The sequence below is a fragment of the Schistocerca piceifrons genome, chromosome 9, assembly GCF_021461385.2.
Source record: "Schistocerca piceifrons isolate TAMUIC-IGC-003096 chromosome 9, iqSchPice1.1, whole genome shotgun sequence".
NCBI lineage: Eukaryota > Metazoa > Arthropoda > Insecta > Orthoptera > Acrididae > Schistocerca > Schistocerca piceifrons.
In genome coordinates, this window is record NC_060146.1 from 170964855 (window position 1) to 170981302 (window position 16448).

The following is a 16448-nucleotide window of genomic DNA, read 5'->3' on the forward strand; positions in this document are numbered from 1 at the left end:
ATAACAGACAAACCACACTGATCTCCAACTTATTAAACAGGTACACATTCAGATCTGCATGGTTCACCGAAATTGACAACGGCATGGAAAGCACTGAAGTGTGAATGAACATAATAGATAACAAAATACATTTTTGGAGAAGAAACACAACAGGCAAGATTTCAGAAAAGAGACAGAACTGCAAAAAGGAAGAAAGTGGAACCAGGAAGAAGAGGAGCAACATTCTAGAAGGATGAAGTAAGTCTAGGAGCAAATAAAATTATACACAAAGACGTAAAAAGCCAAAGTTGATTTATCGTAGACTCCAAAACAATTATTTGAATGACAATAAATACATACAGGCGGACGCGCGACAACTACCACGTCTGCTAGGCTCGCTATAATTGGCTGACGAGATCACGTGTTGTCTTTTGTGATTGGCAACAAATCCAGCAGTCGCCATCTTAATATTAGTGCTCCGAAAGATAACTTGTCGTATTTGTGGATATCGTGTTAATACTTGCGTAGCCCAAAAATATACAGTTTCAGTGACACAGCTATTAAAAATATCGACGAAATGTGTCGTTTGCAGTACAGATTTGTGGTACTACAGTCGCATAAAGTCCGATAACGGCATATAATAATGTTATTTAGTTTGTAACGCTCATTTTTTCAGTTTTTTTAGGGTCTTTCCGATTTACATGTGTGGTGTGTGTCACTGTAACAGCGTTCTTGTGTTTATTGGAGGAGGTATTTATGTATTTTAAGTCTCAGCAAACATTTGTTTTAATTTCATTTGTTCGTTTCCTACTTACATTTGAACTTAATTGCTCTGCAACCTTTTGTTGTTGACGGTCGGTTAACTGAATGGGATAACCACTTGCAATATGCTGCGAACTGTTGTCATCAGTTTGTTGTTGTCGCCGTCTTGTGAGCTCTGACGCACAACACTCCGTTTGTTTACTGTTTACACTTCGGTTATGCGAGTTCGTGTCATCGTTTTGCTCACGAATTTCCATTTGTATAGTAGTCTCATTTTCTACGTGTTCTACGCTATTGTTAGTGGTTTCTTTAGTTGGGTTTTCAAAACATTTTGGTGTTTGTAATAAATATTCTTCTAATCGTGCATTTGAAGTGAGAACTGTATCTAATTTTGTATTTATTACTGAATTATTGTTTGATAGTTCATTTGTCATCTTGATAAGGCTTTGTACGAGCTGAAATAAATTGACACAATTGTTTACGCAGTTTTCAAATTTTTTTGGTCCATGCGTTTCTTTTCCGCCGAAAAGTTCGATACCTAACCTCTTTTCACAGGCTTCACAATGAAACTTAATTTGCTCGTTTGTACTCGTTACAGCACGAGCCTCACTGCTGCTGATACCGACACAGTCATTGTGGAAGAATTTTCTACACCACAATCCACACACTAAAATTATATCCGTGCTTTTAACTCCTTTTTTGCATATTACACATGACATATCCTCGTCACTTGCCGCCATCTTGGCTTTTAACAAAATAATGTGTTCGAGATCAATAGTGTACATACTAATCATACCATCACCAGAATAATTACGATTAATCGATTGACTGTAATGTATTGCGCGTGGTTAATGCGCGATTTTAGTTTTGCAGACAGACACGTTGTGAGGTGGCGTTGTATTCAAGTTTTGGCTTATAATTTCTGAAGAAGTAGTGACATGTCGAAGGAAGTAACTTGAAGTGATCGGAACATTCACGCTAGAAATGGTTATCTTTAACGTGAAGGCAAGTGTATATTTTTGTTTATTTGTAACATAAGCCCAGGAAGTGGCAATCTAACTTTTGACAAACCCTCCAAGTCACTGGTTCACTCCTTCCGCTCAACCCAGAACCAGGAGGTCATAATCAGTCATGGAGACAATGCTGCAAATTACTATGAGGTGGCAGAAATCATGAGGTACCTTATAATATTGTGTCAGACCTCCTTTCCCCCAGTATAGTGCAGCAACTTGATGTGGCATGGGCTGTACAAGTCCCCAGCAGGAATACTGATCCATGCCGACCCTATAGCTGTCCAGAAATGCAAAGTGTTGCCGGTGCAGGATTTTGTGCATGAACTGCCCTCTGGATATGCCCTATCAGTGTTCAATGGGATTCATATCGGGCAATCTGTGTGGCCAAATCATTCACTAGAATTGGCCAGAATGTTCTTCAAACTAACCGTGAACAGTTGTGGCCCAATGATACAGCGCAAAGTCATCCATAAAAACTCCATAGTTGTTTGGAAAGAAATGGTCTCCAAGTAGCCAAACAAAATAATTTCCAGTCAATGTTAAGTTCAGTTGGACCAAAGGACTGTATCCATTCCATGTAAACACAGTCCACACCACTATGGAGCCACCACCAGCATGCACAGTGTCTTGTTGACAAGTTCGTGGGATCTGTACCACACTTGAACCCTACCATCAGCTCTTACCAACAGAAAACAGGACTCATCTGATCAGGCCATGGTTTTCCAGTCATATAGGGTCCAGCCAATGTCATGAGCCCGCTCTGCAGGTGATGATGTGCCGTTAGCACAGGCACTCACGTTGTTCATCTGCTGCCATAGCCCATCAACACCAAATTTCGCCATACGATCCTAATGGATGTATTGCTCATATGTCCCACATTGATTTCTGCGTTTATTTCACACAGTTTTGCTTGACTATTAGCATTGACCATTCTAAGCAAATGCCGCTGCTGTAAGCCGTTAAGTGAATTCCATCAACCACCGCGTTGCCCTCAGTGGTAGGTAATTACTGAAATTTGGTATTTGTGGCACACTCTTGACACTGTTGATCTTTGAATATTGAATTCCCTAACAATTTGTAAAATGGAATGTCCCATGTCACCGATTACCTCTCTGCATTCAGTCTGTTAATTCCCTTTGTGCAACCATTATCAGGTGATAAACCTTTTCACACAAATCACCTGAGTACAAATGACAGCTCCGCCAATACAATGATCCATTCTTTTATATGCAATGCTACCGTCATCAGTATGTTACGTGAATATCGCTATTGCATGAGTTTTGTCACCTCAGCATAAGAGCTTTGTTGTAACTCAGGATTGGTGGTCTTCTCAACTTCCATCTTCCAGTCACTGGAGTGGTCCAAGTATGACCTTGGAACCGAGTATAGATCACTTGATCTAACATGCATGACAATCTGCAGTTGGTCGCAACCCTTCGTGGCTGTTGGAATTGCTTCTTCAGCATGTTGAATGGAGTTACGCATTCAGACTGTTTGCAGCAGGTGTTTCTTCCCATCCATTGCTGCCATTTCCCTAAGGGGAACCATTATTCACTTACATTTGAAGTGCTGAAGATTAATAGACCCATACCCTTTTGCATTTGCCTCCTCTTGACACAGGACACAGCAGGTTCCCCAACAAGTGAAGTGAGTCTCACTGGTTAAGTTTGTTTCAGTGAAAGACAGCACTTAAAACTTTTTGGTTAGTGGTGTAACACAGTGAGTTCTTTTGAATTGGAGATACACAGTGATACTTTGTTTCTGAAATAATTTATTGTCCAGCAGATTCACACTAATTTCAAAATGGAATTACCAGCCTTGGCCATCACCATGCATGTTAAGATCATAAAGCAGATGCTGTTGTTCACTGCAAAAACCACATCGTTTTGACATTAGTGTGTGTGTGCTGGGCAGCAATTGTTTTAAACCCCAAGTTCTCTATGGTCACTGTCTAACTTATACAGGACACCTAGCCCTACCACTGACACACCGCCCATACTGGCTTGTGTGCTTAATTTGTGATATTCATCTGAGTAGTATCATCTCAAAAAGCATTTGCATAGTTTGGGACACTTACAGATTACACATACTTAAATAGTTCTTAATTTATCAATTTCTACTGTCTCCTGGGGTATTGTTTTTGCATGACAGTGGAATAAATGAGCAAAGTGTAAGTGAAAACAACGTAGAATCATTTTTATGTTCAATCTTTCACTCTGTGAATCACACTCTAGTTTGAAGTGCTACAGCTGAACTGTCACCAGTTTATTGCTCTAGTTTTGAAGGGGAGAAAAAAATCCACTTCATTCCTCTCCAGAAATGTGGGCCCAGAACCAGAAAGTATTTCTTTTGCATTGGAGTGACACTTTTTTCCCCCCTAACTACAACATGGGGAGCAGTAGGTACAAGTGTCTTTGGCAAGCATGCTCAAGACAGGTGCAGTTTGATATTCAGTTTAGAAAGAGATACTCATATTACCTTTATTTATTTATTTATTCATCCATGGATCCTCTCATAATGCGAGAGGATTTATCATTGCAATACAGTGAAAATACGTAGCTCAAATATACATATACATAGAATACATAACTATGTTTTTACGGTGATAGGATAGCTGGTTATCTTTTGCTTTGCTGAAGGAACCATTCCAGTATTTGTATGGAATGATGTAGGAAAATGATGGAAAACTGAAGTCAGACACAGCAAACGCCATCCTCCCAAATATGAGTTCTGTGTCATAACAACTGCACTGCCTGATTCTGTTGTTCTCTATTGTACAGTGCTGTATCATCAAACATGATTTGCTCAAGACAGTTCATAATATGAAACATAATTTTGCACTGCATCACTGCGCACATGACTGGCACCTGCTGCTGCTGTCTCCAGGATCATGAATATTCTGCCATGTCCCATGCGCTCCATTCTGTCTGTCCCAAAAACTTATTCCGTAACTGTACACATGCTATGAGGGGCAGTCAAATGAAAACTGAACACCCTCACAACTGAACCATGAGCAAGTTTCATTCAGAAGTAATCACTATACAATTTAAGACATTTATGCGACTGGAATATGAGATGATCAATTCCTGTTTCGTAGAACGTGGTCAGTCGCTGATGGTTCCACAACTGCACCCAGTCTTGCACTTCCTCATCTGACTGAAACCGTTATTCACACATCTTTCTTCAGGTTGCCAGTGATCGAAAAATCACGCAATGAATGATCTGTACTGTGCAGATGATGTTGCAGTGCTCCCCTACCAAATAGCTGAAGAGTAGCCTTTGTGAAATTGGCATTGTGGAGCTGGGTGTTATCATGCAGCTTCAACTGCAGGAACCGTCTGCTCATAGAGTTCCTCGAGTGTGGAACCACAATCAGTGTGCAACACTAAGAAAATACTTTGCTGAAACTGCTGTTGCACGATAATACCCAACCTAACACTGCCGATTGGCTGAAGGATGTGCTTTAGCGATTTGGTTCGGAAATGCTGCAGCATCCTCCATACAGCCCAGATCATTAACCATGTGATTTTAACATCTTCAGCGACCTGAAGAAAGATAAGCACGAATGTCGATTTCAGTCGGACTAGCAAATGTAAGAGAGGGTGCGGTTGTGGATTCGTCAGCAGCTGAGCGTGTTTTGCGAAATGGGAATTAGTTGTCCCAGTGGGATAAATGTGTTAAAGTGTTTGATGGTCGCTTTTGAATGGAACCATCCCATGGTTGTATTGTGGTGGGTGTTCAGTTTTCATTTGACTGCCCCTTATACTATGCCTGTGCACGTCTGCCCTTCAGCCTATCTAAAAAACAGAGCCAGTGATGAGTGAAGTGTTGAGCTCAGGAAATGATAAGATGCTATTGATATGAACTGTGACTTTCATGTAAAAGCATTACGTTGTGATCCTGTATTGTTACGCGATATGGTGTTGTAATTGCCCCTTTTTGTCATCAATCTCTCTCAGAATCCTCTAAAAAAGCTTTGTGTAGTATGATTTCCTTATGTAGTACATTTTAGCTGCCTTTTCGAACAGTTTTATTATGGCAATCTTCTTAGGTTATTTATTTTACAATTTTGCTTTTTTGAGTTTTTTGTTTGTTTTTCTTTGGTAAATATAAGCCCAGACTGGCTCTTGTTCCATGATTACATACATGACTATTAGCAAAATACTTACTAATGTTTTCCTTGATATGCACAACTGGTTGGTAGATGTACAACTTGGTACAATAAGGCTATCCAGTTTTATAAATAGTTGTTAAGAATGGACACAACTAGTTCCTTTAGTTATTCTTATGGTTCTTTTCTGCAGTTTATCCGGGCTGTCTGAGGCGCCTCGTCAGGGTCCGCGTGGCTCCCCCCCCCCCCCCCCCCTCCGTTCCCCTCCCCCTGTCGGAGGTTCGAGTCCTCCCTCGGGCATGAGTGTGTGTATGTGTTGTTCTTAGCGTAAGTTAGATTAAGTAGTGCGTAAGCTTAGGGACTGATGACCTCAGCAGTTTGGTCCCATAAGACCTCCCCGCAAAGTTCCAAAGTCACTTTTCTGCAGTTTGAAAACTATGTCCATGTTTTGTGCCTTTGACCTCCAGAATAGAATACCATAGCTGAGAATTCAGTGTACACAGAAATAGTATGTCATGACAAGACATTGGCTGTTACAAACTGTTGACAGACCTCTGAGAGCATAACATGTTGATGACATTCTTTTTGCCAGTATCTTTTTATGTTCAGTCTGTTAATTGATAATCAGTATTCATCCCAAAATGCTTTATGCTTCTTGTATTCTCTATGTTAAGTAACGAACATAACACTAAAACATTAATTTGGTAGCCCTCACTCCTACGTAAAAAGAAAGGAAAGAAAGAAATACTATAAATTGCGGGGGGGGCGGTAGAGTAGACCTATGTCATTAGCTGCACGTTGTAGAAGGCATGACATCACTTAAGCATGTATATGGATGTTGTAGCTCACACAAGAGTAACTCTGTTAACTCCTTTACAGTGTCTGTTGCAGTGGGAGATGCCTGATGGCCACAATAGTGTGCAGGACCCATTAGGCTTCGAAGACGTGAGTGCATCTTTACCTTTGTGGTGTTCTTATGTTGCTGTGTATAACTGCATTGTGTTGCACAGAATAGTAATTTATTTATTCTTTATATAAAAATGCAATATTTGTGTGGGATTGTGAACATATGTTCCAAATCATATCATAACTTCCTGGAAGCAGTTACAAGAACACAATCTCTCTCAATTGGTTATGAATAATACGGTGCAAGTAAAGATAGTGTACTCTTCTTAAAGGTATTATTTAATACTATGAAAACACGTGTTAGTAAGAAACTCCCTCAGAGCAACTTCTCTTTTGGCCCTTTGGAAAATTGTTATTTTATCCCTATGTCATACGGACCGGTTCTTGGAACTTTTGTATGATGCTGTGCCGGTAGTAAATACAATATTTCGTAGTGTTATAAATATCTACATCTTTATTTAAACTATTGTACTACTTTTTTTTTACAATTAGTTGTTTTATTTTGGAAGTATACTCAGTTTCCCAGGATAAATACTCAGTATTCGGGGATGTGACAACAACGGTCATTCAAAGCAAAAAAGCATAGTAAACATCAGCTCTAAAATACATCCCTTAAGAATGATGATCATTCCTTCACCTTTATTACTGTGAATTAGTTAGTTTCATATTCCATGATTCATTGGCAGCGTAAATGATAATACAGGGTGATTCAAAAAGAATACTACAACTTTAAAAATGTGTATTTAATGAAAGAAACATAATATAACCTTCTGTTATACATCATTACAAAGAGTATTTAAAAAGGTTTTTTTTTTTCACTCAAAAACAAGTTCAGAGATGTTCAATATGGCCCCCTCCAGACACTCGAGCAATATCAACCCGATACTCCAACTCGTTCCACACTCTCTGTAGCATATCAGGCGTAACAGTTTGGATAGCTGCTGTTATTTCTCGTTTCAAATCATCAATGGTGGCTGGGATAGGTGGCCGAAACACCATATCCTTAACATACCCCCATAAGAAAAAATCGCAGGGGGTAAGATCAGGGCTTCTTGGAGGCCAGTGATGAAGTGCTCTGTCACGGGCTGCCTGGCGGCCGATCCATCGCCTCAGGTAGTTGACGTTCAGGTAGTTACGGACAGATAAGTGCCAATGTGGTGACGCTCCAGCCTGCTGAAATATGAATTGTTGTGCTTCTTGTTCGAGCTGAGGGAACAGCCAATTCTGTAACATCTCCAGATACTGTAGTCCAGTTACAGTAGCACCTTCGAAGAAAAAGGGACCAAAAACTTTATTGGCTGAAATGGCACAGAAAACGTTCACCTTAGGCGGATTCTCAGTGCCCCATATACAGACATTGTGACTGTTGACTTTCCCGTTAGTGTGGAAAGTTGCTTCATCACTAAACACAATCTTTGAAACTAAAGATTCATCTGTTTCCATTTGAGCAAGGATAAAATCACAGAAATCGATTCGTTTAATCTTATCAGCTGCAGACAGTGCTTGAACCAATTTCAGACGATAAGGTTTCATAACTAACCTTTTTCGTAGGACTTTCCATACAGTTGATTGTGGAATTTGCAGCTCTCTGCTAGCTCTGCGAGTCGATTTTCCTGGGCTGCAAACAAATGCTTGCTGGATGCGTGCTACATTTTCATCACTCGTTCTCGGCCGTCCAGAACTTTTCCCTTTGCACAAACACCCATTCTCTGTAAACTGTTTATACCAACGTTTAATACACCACCTATCAGGAGGTTTAACACCATACTTCGTTCGAAATGCACGCTGAACAACTGTCGTCGATTCACTTCTGCCGTACTCAATAACACAAAAAGCTTTCTGTTGAGCGGTCGCCATCTTAGCATCAACTGACGCTGAAGCCTAGTCAACAGCGCCTCAAGCGAACAAATGTACAACTAAATGAAACTTTATAGCTCCCTTAATTCGCCGACAGATAGTGCTTAGCTCTGCCTTTTGTCGTTGCAGAGTTTTAAATTCCTAAAGTTGTGGTATTCTTTTTGAATCACCCTGTACTATGGAACAAGTCATTTTACATTCACATCACAATTTAATTTGTTAATATGGCTACATGCTACATCTACATCTACATTTATACTCCGCAAGCCACCCAACGGTGTGTGGCGGAGGGCACTTTACGTGCCACTGTCATTACCTCCCTTTCCTGTTCCAGTCGCGTATGGTTCGCGGGAAGAACGACTGTCTGAAAGCCTCCGTGCGCGCTCTAATCTCTCTAATTTTACATTCGTGATCTCCTCGGGAGGTATAAGTAGGGGGAAGCAATATATTCGATACCTCATCCAGAAACGCACCCTCTCGAAACCTGGCGAGCAAGCTACACCGCGATGCAGAGCGCCTCTCTTGCAGAGTCTGCCACTTGAGTTTGCTAAACATCTCCGTAACGCTATCACGGTTACCAAATAACCCTGTGACGAAACGCGCCACTCTTCTTTGGATCTTCTCTATCTCCTCCGTCAGACCGATCTGGTACGGATCCCACACTGATGAGCAATACTCAAATATCGGTCGAACGAGTGTTTTGTAAGCCACCTCCTTTGTTGATGGACTACATTTTCTAAGCACTCTCCCAATGAATCTCAACCTGGTACCCGCCTTACCAACAATTAATTTTATATGATCATTCCACTTCAAATCGTTCCGCACGCATACTCCCAGATATTTTACAGAAGTAACTGCTACCAGTGTTTGTTCCGCTATCATATAATCATACAATAAAGGATCCTTCTTTCTATGTATTCACAATACATTACATTTGTCTATGTTAAGGGTCAGTTGCCACTCCCTGCACCAAGTGCCTATCCATTGCAGATCTTCCTGCATTTCGCTACAATTTTCTAATGCTGCAACTTCTCTGTATACTACAGCATCATCCGCGAAAAGCCGCATGGAACTCCCGACACTATCTACTAGGTCATTTATATATATTGTGAAAAGCAATGGTCCCATAACACACCCCTGTGGCACGCCAGAGGTTACTTTAACGTCTGTAGATGTCTCTTCATTGATAACAACATGCTGTGTTCTGTTTGCTAAAAACTCTTCAATCCAGCCACACAGCTGGTCTGATATTCCGTAGGCTCTTATTTTGTTTATCAGGCGACAGTGCGGAACTGTATCGAACGCCTTCCGGAAGTCAAGAAAAATAGCATCTACCTGGGAGCCTGTATCTAATATTTTCTGGGTCTCATGAACAAATAAAGCGAGTTGGGTCTCACACGATCGCTGTTTCCGGAATCCATGTTGATTCCTACATAGTAGATTCTGGGTTTCCAAAAACGACACGATACTCGAGCAAAAAACATGTTCTAAAATTCTACAACAGATCGACGTCAGAGATATAGGTCTATAGTTTTGCGCATCTGCTCGACGACCCTTCTTGAAGACTGGGACTATCTGTGCTCTTTTCCAATCATTTGGAACCCTCCGTTCCTCTAGAGGCTTGCGGTACACGGCTGTTAGAAGGGGGGCAAGTTCTTTCGCGTACTCAGTGTAGAATCGAATTGGTATCCCGTCAGGTCCAGTGGACTTTCCTCTATTGAGTGATTCCAGTTGCTTTTCTATTCCTTGGACACTTATTTCGATGTCAGCCATTTTTTCGTTTGTGCGAGGATTTAGAGAAGGAACTGCAGTGCAGTCTTCCTCTGTGAAACAGCTTTGGAGAAAGGTGTTTAGTATTTCAGCTTTACGCGTGTCATCCTCTGTTTCAATGCCATCATCATCCCGTAGTGTCTGGATATGCTGTTTCGAGCCACTTACTGATTTAACGTAAGACCAGAACTTCCTAGGATTTTCTGTCAAGTCGGTACATAGAATTTTACTTTCGAATTCACTGAACGCTTCACGCATAGCCCTCTTTACGCTAACTTTGACATCGTTTAGCTTCTGTTTGTCTGAGAGGTTTTGGCTGCGTTTAAACTTGGAGTGGAGCTCTCTTTGCTTTCGCAGTAGTTTCCTAACTTTGTTGTTGTACCACGGTGGGTTTTTCCCGTCCCTCACAGTTTTACTCGGCACGTACCTGTCTAAAACGCATTTTACGATTGCCTTGAACTTTTTCCATAAACACTCAACATTGTCAGTGTCGGAACAGAAATTTTCGTTTTGATCTGTTAGGTAGTCTGAAATCTGCCTTCTATTACTCTTGCTAAACAGATAAACCTTCCTCCCTTTTTTTATATTCCTATTAACTTCCATATCATATTTAAGCTGTTATTATTATTATTATTATTAAATATACATATGTCAGTTAGTTACTCCTACCCCTCACCTTTCACAATTACAATAATACACTGAAAAGCCAAACAAACTGGTACATCTATCGATATCATGTAGAGCCCCCGCGAGCACACAGAAGTGCCACAGCATGATGTGGTGTAGACTCTACTAATGTCTGAAGTAGTGCAGGAGGGAACTGACACCACGAATCATGCAGGGCTGTCCACAAACCCGTAAGAGTATGAGGGGGAGCAGCATGTTGCAAGGCATCCCAGATATGCTCAATAACGTTCTTATCTAGAGAGTTTGGTTGCCTGTGGAAGTGTTTAAACTCAGATGAGTGTTCCTGAAGCCACTCTGTAGCAATTCAGGATGTGTGGGGTGTTGCATTGTGCTGCTGGAATTGCCCAAGTCTGTCGGAAAGCACAATGGACATGAATGGATGCAGGTGATCAGACAGGATGCTTACGTACATGTCACCTGTCAGAGTCGTATCTAGGTGCACCAGGATACCATATCACTCCCAACTGCATATGCCCCACACCATTACAGAGCCTCCACCAGCTTGAACAGTCCCCTGCTGACATGCAGGGTCCATGGATTCATGAGGTTGTCTCTATACCTGTACAGGTCCATCTGCTCAATACAATTTTAAATGAGACTCGCTCAACCAGGCAACATGTTTCCAGTCATCAGTGGTCCAGTGTCGGTGTTGATGGGCCCAGGCGAGGTGTAAGACTTTGTGTCATGCAGTCATCAAGGGTATACGAGTGGGTCTTCAGCTCCAAAAGCCCATATTAATGATGTTTCGTTGAATGGTTCACACACTGACACTTGTTGATGGTCCAGCATTGAAATCTGCAGCAATTTGTGGAAAGGTTGCATTTATGTTACGTTTAACAATTCTCTTCAGTCGTCGTTGGCATTATTCTTGCAGGGTCTTTTTCCGGCTGCAGTGATGTCGGAGATGTGAAGTTTTACCGTATTCCTGATATTCACAGTATACTATGAAACGGCCATACAGTAAAATCCCCACTTCATTGCTACTTTGGAGATGCTGTGTCCCATTGCTCATGTGCTGACAATAGTACCACATTCAAACTCACTTAAATCTTGATAACCTGCCATTGTAGCAGCAGTAACTGATATAACAACTGTGCTAGACACTTGTTGCCTTATATAGGCGTTGCCGTCTGCAGCATCATATTCTGCCTGTTTACATATCTCTATATTTGAATACACATGCCTATACCAGTTTCTTTGGCACTTTAGTGTATACATCTGCCTACAGAATAGAGGGAGTTGTTATGGAGAAACTTTTTCAGTTGTTTTCAAATTTTGCCCTATTTTCTGTCAGACAGTTTACATCAAGGGTTGGCACAAATTCTGGAAATCAGGGAATTTCAAATGTGTCAGGGAAATTGGAAAAATTTGGAAAACAAAAAAACACTGGGAAGATCTTGTTTTTGTCTGAGTAGATGAAATGGTTTGTTTACTGACGTCATGCACCTTCTCTGGCTGGGCGCCGCTTCCCTACTCCCTCATTCTTATGCTTCTTCCCTTCCTACCTCTCCCCTCAGCTTGCAGTTATTGCTGCCACCACTTGTTGCCGCTAGCCTAGCAGCTGCTGATGAGAGGCAGGGAGGCGTGAGGAGTGGTTTGTTTGGATATGATTCTCAGAGATTGTTGATGCAGCGGCCGGAGACGGCAGTCATGAATTGTGTCTGATTGTGTGAATGTGTGTGTGCTCTTGTTTCCTGACAAAGGCTCCGGCTGATGGCTGAAAATTTAGTTGTGAGTGTGTGATTGTCTTTTCTAGATGCCTGTCTGCATCTCAGCAATAATCTTCACAGTGAGTTACTACCTAACCTCATTAGTACTGATTCTGGGAGTATTTGCACAAGTTATCTGTTGCATGGCTTTATCACTGCAGTCTCCTTTCATCAACATAGTTTCTGTGACACATGAATAGTTGGCCACATGAGTGGACTCCCACGATGGGCCAAAACCGCAGGCCATTTCTGCGCGTATCTCTTAACGGATTGGGCATGCTTATCAGAAGCCAATTGTTTCCCACTAATGTGCAAGTCCTGCCCATCGGATATGTTCTCACTGATCTACCCACATGCCGAGTCTGTTTGTGTGTGGCATAATGCAGCAGATTTTCGTGGTTTATCCAGGAACCTAGGACTGCAATGCTCCTAGGCAGGCCAGAGGCCACGGGCGATGGATTTTCAGGAATTGCAACTGTCTCACCGCAAGCACATTATACAGTGCATTATTTTTTAGACATTATTTATTCTAGTACATTTCATGGCATCTTGAAAGTAGTTAATATATTAGAAAATATGGATGATAAGAAGAAAATTGTGGCAGTCGCTGGCAGTTTTTACGCTATGTACTCATATACTTCTCAAAAGAAAAATCACACAATCACCTGTAAAATAAAAAGCATAACACAGTGGGTAATAACCAATACTAATGAACATAGTAGAACCAACATTTTATCGGCATCCGCTTATAGTGTTTATTTACATAACTCTTCCCCGCCTTATACATTTTTTTCAAGGAAATTCATATTTTTGTCACAAAATGTGTTATGTTTTATTGAAATAAAATAACAACGGTAGTCTTAATGAAACACATATACCATTTGGCTTGCTTTCTCCATCTAAAACCTGTTCATTACAAAAGATGCAGATGTTAGTTCTTAAGATTTTTGCTCACATAAGGCACAAATACAGAAGTCTTTACATATAAATATTTCCAACTTATGTCTTTACTTAACCTTGAAATCTCAAAAATTGTCAGGGAGAAATGCTAAAACTTGTCTGGAAATAAGGGAACTTCACTTGGGGAAACTTTGGCAACCGTGATATCTCTGGAAGTCATTGTACGTTCACATCACAACTTAATTTGTAAATATGGCCACATGTTGACCATATATAAGCTGCTGTTTATTATTATTATTATTATTATTATTAAATATTCATATTTGAGTTAATTATTCCCACTCACCACCTTTCACACATTACGGTAGTATAAATTTGCCTATAGAATATAGGGAGTTGTCAAGGAGAGACTTCTTCAGTTTGTTTTCAAATTTTACCCCACTGTCAGTTTATATTGCTGGGTAGTTACCAAAAATTTTAGTTGTGGCTTTGTGCACCCATTTTTGTGCTAAAGACAACCTTAACATGGAATAATGAATGTCATTTTTCCTTCTCATATTATAATTATGTGCATCATTGTCCCTTTTAAACAACAGTAGATTATTTACAACAAACTTCATGAGGGAATAAATATACTGTGAAGCAGTACCATATTTACCCAAATGTAAGTCAACCTCAAATACAGGCCACATCCCAGAAAATGAGACTAGGGGCCGTGGAAGGCGGGTTTCGTGGAGGGGGGGGGGGGGGGGGGTTATCTCTTCATATCAAGCTGCACTTAACAATAAAAGCAAATATGGCTCATCATATGGTAGATGAAGTATAGAGGGACCCCACCTCTCAGGGATTTGTGGTGACTACTAGTACTTATTTGTAGTAATTCACATGGAAGTAAATTTAGCGTGTTGGGCACTTAAAATTACTATTACATCACAAACACTGACTTGAGAATTCATTATCTCTATCGAAATATTCTGAGCGGATCTATGGCACCTGGGGCCACTAAGAGTTTTACAGGCTGTACTGCAACTTGTGTTAGTCATATATCAGTCTTTCCATATAGCATGAATTTCATCTGAAGTGCAGGGTGTATGGACTAAAGATAAGGAAAAACATTTGTTTGTATTTCAGTACATGCTAGGATTTATAACGTGCTAAGGTTTTATTGTACACAGTAGCTCAAATATTTTATGCATGTTGGTACAGTTCAATGTGGACACCATTTGTAGCTTGACAGTTATTGAAACGGTTCTCCAGTTCTTTCCACATTTTCGTAAGGTTGACAGGAGTTGATGGCCTCTAATGCACTGTAGATCTATTGTCTCACATGTTCCATATCTCAAACCCTTGTTCGGTAAACAGTAACCTTGATAAACACCTATCCACTGAAATATAGTGGAGTCAGATTGGGAGACCGATAGGCAGCCAATGGGGAACCCCCGCCCTCTTTTCAATCCAATGCTCAGGAAACAGCTTGTGAAGGAATGTAACATCCCCATGGTAGTGGGGCGGGGCACCATCCTGCTGGAAAATGATGTCAGGAGTAGTCTGTGGAACTGTATAGTTTGCCAACATTTTGAAATAGGTGTACCCTGTCACTGGCGTGCATGCACCATATGACTCAGTGCTGTTCATGAAATGGCGAGGATCATATTTTGGAGTGTGTCTCTATCGATTGCATATTTACCCAAACAACATAAAATGTTGAGTTCTTTCATTATAAGCATTTGTTTGTGTATACCTGTACCCCGAACACACTGTATTTTTTTTTTTTTTTTTTCCTTCAAGCAAATGTCCTGTTTTCGTCCAAAGAATGTTATATTTGGTTTGATAATTGACTGTCGCACTTCATTTAAAGGATAGAAATTTGGCAAAGAGCAGTCTATGTATTCAAGGCACTGATTGGTATTGTCTCTGGTAGAGGTTAGACAGGGTACTTCATAAGATTATTTTTTTAACATTCTAAATAATATAATTTGCCTGCATATAATCATTGCCAGCACAAGTGATCCGTACAAAGTGCGAACTTTTAGTATTGCCATTGCTGCGCAAAAACTTTTTCCTGCAGCGTCTCTTATATCAGTCAGTTTTGTTCACCAAACAGATTAGGGCACTGCTGTGTAGAATACAGGCAGCAGTAATTAGGAACTACATGCGGGTGGGATGTGAGTGGTGACATAACGGGTGAGTCGGCGTACCTGCACACAATTGTGATTTTTCATTTTATTATATGGTCAGTGAAATGTCGTATAAAGCCTCCTAAGGATGTCGACCTCTTTCTCCGCCTAGGAAGCCATGAACCCCCCCCCCCCCTTTTTTTTAAGCTGTGGGGGAAGAGGCTCATACAGGCTACGATAGAGCAAATAGACGTGCTGCAGAGAAACCTGCAAGAATGTGGCAAACAAGAACACAGATTTACTATATGTAATAGATCAGAAAGCTGTAACACATAAACATGTAAATAAGAAAAAGACACCATGTCTTCTCATTTGTAGTAGTATAGGCTCGCCAGCTGACTGAATACTGTCGCGTAGCTGCAAAGAAAATGACTGAGAAATGAAAAGTGAAAGTACATAACAGAAATTTTATTGAACTATCATAAACATATACATACTGTTTGTAATCATTATTCAGATGATCGGAGTCATTGTCACTCAATTCCTTGTCGCTAAACTCTGCATAGAGAGCATCGTCCTCTGTGCCACCAAACACATTAGAAACACGTTTTTTAAATGTACGGTGCACAGTGTTATT

The 16448-nt window shown here is 40.7% G+C and overlaps 1 long non-coding RNA gene across 2 annotated transcripts in view; it reads left to right on the forward strand.

Annotated features, from left to right (window-relative positions):
* The first annotated feature begins 449 nt into the window (after positions 1-449).
* LOC124717027 overlaps positions 450-16448 on the forward strand; it is a 35837-nt gene continuing 19838 nt past the window's right edge. For both annotated transcript variants that reach the window (XR_007005699.1, XR_007005700.1), the window contains exons 1-2: positions 450-729; positions 6745-6810. This is a non-coding gene — a long non-coding RNA (uncharacterized LOC124717027). The remainder of the gene's footprint in view (positions 730-6744; positions 6811-16448) is intronic.